This window comes from Xenopus laevis, chromosome 4S (assembly GCF_017654675.1).
Source record: "Xenopus laevis strain J_2021 chromosome 4S, Xenopus_laevis_v10.1, whole genome shotgun sequence".
NCBI lineage: Eukaryota > Metazoa > Chordata > Amphibia > Anura > Pipidae > Xenopus > Xenopus laevis.
Genome location: NC_054378.1, coordinates 22,799,082 through 22,805,081, shown reverse-complemented (window position 1 = coordinate 22,805,081; position 6,000 = coordinate 22,799,082).

Here is a 6,000-nt window from a genome sequence, read left to right as displayed (position 1 = left end):
GCTTGTAGTACAAATCCCAGCATCCTTTGTCAGACTTGTAGCCTATAGTACAAATCCTAGCATCCCTTGTCAGACCTGCAGCCTATAGTACAAATCCCAGCATCCCTTGTCAGACCAGCAGCTTGTGGTCTTCTAACTGTTACTGAACTACAAATCCCATCATTCCCTGTCAGACCTGCAGCCTGTAGTCCTCTAGCTCTTAATGAACTACAAATCCCAGCATTCCTTGTATTTTAACTGTTACTGTCCTACAAATCCCAGCATACCTTGTTAGACCTGCAGCCTGTAGTCTTCTAGCTCTTAATGAACTACAAATACCAGCATCCCTTGTCAGACCAGCAGCTTGTGGTATTCTAACTGTTACTGACCTTCAAATCCTAGCATCCCTTTTCAGACCTGCAGCCTGTTGTCTTCTAACTATTACTGACCTACAAATCCCAGCATCCCTTGTCAGACCTGCAGCCTGTAGTACAAATCCCAGCATCCCTTGTCAGACCAGCAGCCTGTAGTACAAATCCCAGCATCCCTTGTCAGACCTGTAGCCTATAGTACAAATCCCAGCATCCCTTGTCAGACCCACAGCCTGTAGTCTACTAACTGTTACTGGCATATCAATCCAAGCAACCCTTGTCAGACAAGCAGCTTGTGGTCTTCTAACTGTTACTGAACTACAAATCCCAGCATCCCTTGTCAGGCCTGCAGCCCATAGTCCTCTAGCTCCTAATGAACTACAAATCCCAGCGTCCCTTGTCAGACCTGTAGCCTATAGTACAAATCCCAGCATCCCTTGTCAGACCTGCAGCCTGAAGTCCTCTAGCTCTTAATGAACTCCAAATCCCAGCATCCCTTGTCAGACCTGTAGCCTATAGTACAAATCCCAGCATCACTTGTCAGACCTGCAGCTTGTGGTCTTCTAACTTTTACTGAACTACAAATCCCAGCATCCCTTGTCAGACCTGCAGCCTGTAGTCTTCTAGCTGTTAATGAACTACAAAATCCCAGCATCCCTTGTCAGACCAGCAGCTTGTGGTATTCTAACTGTTACTGACCTACAAATCCCAGCATCCCTTGTCAGACCTGTAGCTTATAGTACAAATCCCAGCATCCCTTGTCAGACCTGTAGCCTATAGTACAAATCCCAGCATCCCTTGTCAGACCTGTAGCCTATAGTACAAATCCCAGCATCCCTTGTCAGACCTGCAGCCTGTGGCCTTTTAGTTGTTACTGACCTACAAATCCCAGCATCCCTTGTCAGAACTGCAGCCTTTATTCATCTGTTACTGACCTACAAACAGGGCCGGACTTACATAGTGGGCACCCCTAGGCCCACTGTCGTTCATCACCCCTGTCCCCCCTTTATTCGTGCAAATTTTCATCATCTGGACTGGAGCAATGGTGATTGGCGCATGGGAAATTTAAAAAAATTATTGTATCTCCAGCACATCCCCAGTGTTTTTGAACAAATATGGGTGTGGTTGGGCAGCATGCCGCCCCCCTAAAATCCTGCCACCCTAGGCCCGGTCCTAGGTGGCCTTTCCACAAATCCGGGCCTGCCTACAAATCAAAGCATCCCTTGTCAGACCCGCAGCCTGTAGTCTTCTAACTGTTACTGGCCTATCAATCCCAGCAACCCTTGTCAGACAAGCAGCTTGTGGTCTTCTAACTGTTACTGAATTACAAATCCCAGCATCCCTTGTCAGACCTGCAGCCCGTAGTCCTCTAGCTCTTAATAAACTGCAAATCCCAGCATCCCTTGTCAGACCAGAAGCTAGTGGTCTTTTAGCTGTTACTGACCTACAAATCCCAGGATCCCTTGTCAGCCTTTACTAGTTCGTTTACTGTGATAATATGATGTTGAGAGGCTGCATTTCAGCAGGGACTGGGCCTCGTGTTATAATAGAGGGAAGAATGGATGGTGCCAATACAGGCAGGGAAATGCTGCAACCTGTTTAATTTCATGTCAATTAAAGGGGAGCTTTGCTTTAATAACATGCTAAATTTTGGGTTTTTTTGCCAATGGATATCAGATTTCAGAATTTATTGTCAGAATAAAAATAACAGATAAAACAGATAAAAAATATATATACGTTTAGGGTTTGTTGTATAACAGAGAGGGCTGGTGCATGTGAGCTCACAATCTCTTCTTACTTTTTGTGTCCCCACACAGTGAAATTTCCAAGCGACGAAGCGTTTTTATAGCGTTTTCGAAGCGATTTTCCGAAGTGATTTTCGAAGTGATTTCACATCGATTGTTTGAAAGAGATATTCAGCGATATTCCATCTGATTTTTGGCGTTTGGAAAAACCATCTTCCATTGACGTCAGCTGATATCTCTTTATAACCCAACAGCTCTTTTAAGAGCTAAAAAACTTGGACGCAATGCAATTCTGCGCCCCGTGGAGGAAGGTAAGACAACTGCTACTGTTTTATCTGAATTTAGGGGTTTGCTGTATAGAGAACAGATACAGATAAAGTATAGAATGTAATAGAATCTTTCTCTTCTCCTTCAGCCACAGGCGAAATCCAGGCCCCTCTCCGAGATTTATAAGGTGAGTAGAAAGGAGGGTAAAACACTCGCCGCTTCTGCTGGAAGTGAGACGTCTTTTGTAACCTGGGGAATATTATGTTATCAATAAAATCCTTCTTTTTTCTATTTTATTTTCCAGCCTCCTGATGGTCGGCTGACCAAGGATGTGCTTCTTGGAGTGGGCGGCACCGGAGACGTCTACAAGGTAAGGGACCAAGCAATTCCTAGAGAGTAGGGGAACTGAACAAGATTGTGATCACTCCACACAATCACACAATGATTTTGGCAGACATTTCAAGCTTCTGGTTTGGGGGGTGCATTAGAACCTCTCTTTCCTACTTGAATATAAGTTAACCTTTCTGTGTGTATTACAGGGACGACACCATCGTAAAGGCGTGGTAGCGGTGAAGATCGCCAACATCAGCCGAGTACTGTATCTTTATAATTCCATTCTCTATATATCTATCCTATTTGTGTAGTTGCCTATGTGAGCTAAAGGGATTTCTATTATTCCACTCCAGGATGAAGAGTCAGTCTGCAGGGAGCTGAAGTTTCTCCAGCAGTTTGGAGGCCACAAAAACATAGCCTCCTACTATGGAGCCTACTACAGGGCTCCACTCATGGAGTGCTCATTGGAGCTCTTGGAAGTAAGAAATGATTTACTGTATCGTGTTCATTCCTCTTGTGACAAAGCAATCTCCACTGGAAGTGATAGATTACATGACCTTAAATAATTTCTATATATTGCAGATTGTTCTGGAGTACTGTGGTGGAGGCTCTCTCTACAACCTCATCCACAAGACCAATGGCCAATCCCTGAAGGAGACCTGGATTGGCTATGTCTGCAAGGAGGTTTTAAAGGTAAGGCCAGATTTACCCCTAAAGGACTCTTCTTTAATTGCATAAATTTTATTTACAATCTCTTTGTTGGGAATGTTTAGTCTTATGTCTGTTATAGTCTTATAACCTACATCTCAATCTCCCCAGGGGCTGCACCACATCCACAAGAACCGTGCCATTCATAAAGACATCAAGAGCCTGAACATCGTGCTCACAGAGACGGCCAAAGTGAAGATCAGTGAGTAAAACTTACAGTTATAAGAGTAATGGATTGTGGGGAGCTTCTGTGAATATGGAGTCAGGGGGTTTCATAATTCAGGTTCCTATCTTATTATTATAAAGTTATTTTCCATTAATAGATTCTATCTGTCATTTCAGTCGACTTCGGACACAGCTGCGACCTGGACCCCCAAACTGGCTTGTGCCATGAAGCGGAAGGGACTCCATATTGGATGGCACCTGAGGCCATAAGGCAGAAGGGCCAGCGCCTGGCGTACGACACCAAAATATGTTGTACTTATAATACTTGTAACAACACTGAGCATTTACTTATCAGTGTTAATGGGACATAGACGCAGTCATTTTCTCATGGAGAGAAAGGAGTTTTTCAGAAAGGCTGGGTTTCTTAACCTTTTGCACAATGTGTCTGCTTTAATATATTTGCTCATTTGCATTGTGACGCTGGTGTTATGTAACTGCTATTATTTGTAATGGAGATGTATTGCTGTATACATGTTTATATATAATAAAGCATTTTTTTCACTTTTACATATGCCATGGTGTGTTCATTTACTAGGGTGTGCATTGGGTTATTTTAGCTGTATTCTGTTCTGTTCTGGCCATAATTGAGCTAAGGAGAATGGCGTGTACTTTTGCACCCATAATAATATATGTATATGTTTCTAAAAGAGAGTTATAAGTGTAGCATTTTTACTTAGATTTTATTAAATGCCCATTAACCCAATTCTCTCCTTCTAATGCTCTTTGGTGTGTCTTTTGCAGTGTGACATCTGGTCGCTGGGGATAACCGCCATCAAAATGGCTGAGGGAAAACCACCTAAGTGAATCACAACAATTGTGGCTACTTTATTTTATACATTGAGCAGCAGAGGTTCTATATCAGAATGGGAGGAATTTGGGGTGATTTGCTATTTCCAGCAAAAAATTACTTTTGCTATAGATTAAATAAATAACTTCTAGACATGTTTGTTGGGCCTCATATATATGTTTTTCACTTTTAGCATATGCAGATCAATACCCAGTGGAGCACCTGATAATAGAAGCCCAACCACCGAAGCTTCAATCAAACAGATGGTGAGTCGGACCCAGCTCGTGTCACTGTACATTGTACCTGTGCTTGCAGACATGGAACTCCCCACATTTGGGACATTTGGCAACTCCTATATCCACTTAGCAGCTTCCATAGTATGGCCTCACCATGCCCCTTGTCTGTACAAATTTGGGACAATGGGGAGATTGCAGTCTCAGCTCAGGGGGATGTGTATTTTTTTTTAATACCTCCTAAATATAAATAGAGGTTTTTCTACTGCAGATTTTAAATGTGGCCCATGAGATGCAGGCAGGGATATGTGTGTTTTCAGGGAAATATAGGTGGATTCAGAGCAGATATTATATATTTTATGCATATAATCACTGTTTTTCTTTTTAAAGGCATAACAGTATAACTATGGGCCCCACTACTGTGAGATTACAGGCCATATGCACTATGGTGCAGTCAGGAGAGGGTGTGGGAAAATCACAGGACCTTACCTTGTCCCTCATAGCCTTATAGACATCTAGATTTGCCACTGATATACTTTGATATACACTTGTTGACCAGTTTGGGATAGTGGTGGGTATCTTGGGTTGGGGAACACTTGTATGTATGTATAACTTTATTTGCAAAGCAGCGCTGTACAGTGCATAAAAGTACAATATATATAAAAGTATCCATGGGGGAGACAAATCACATAATAAATATATACAGAATCATAGGACAAAGAGATTAAGTGTTATGGGGTAAGAGACATAGTGGGAAGGAGTTCCCTCCCCTGTAGAACAGTCTAAGTGGATAGGAAGCTAACATACAGGTACAAATTGGAGATGAAAAAGTGCACAAGGTAAGGCATAGTCAGTAGGGACAAGACTTTGGGAGAAGATTTCTATAATGTGTAATGCTGTAATACTATGGGTCTCACTTCATGCTAAAGAATTCACATCAAAATAGATAGATAAATAGAGAGATTGATAGATGATAGATTGAGGGATATATAGATCGTTAGATATATTGATAGATACAGAGATAGATAGATAGATAGATAGATGGATAGGTAGATAAATGATAAATAGATAGATGATAGATAGATGATATATGATAGATAGACAGGTAGATAGATATACTGCAAAATATATGTATATGCTGGGGTATAGCTAATGGTTACTGGGTAAAAGCTTCTGGAATCTGGAAATAATGATCTGGGGATTTGTTTTGCTAGCTACAGCTAAAAACTTTTTTTCCAGGTCACTACATTTTGTGTCCTTCTTGGAGTCCTGTCTGAAGAAGGATCCTTCAGAGAGAGGGAGTGCTGAAGAACTCCTGCAGCACCCATTCATCACCCAACTGCCTCCTAAGA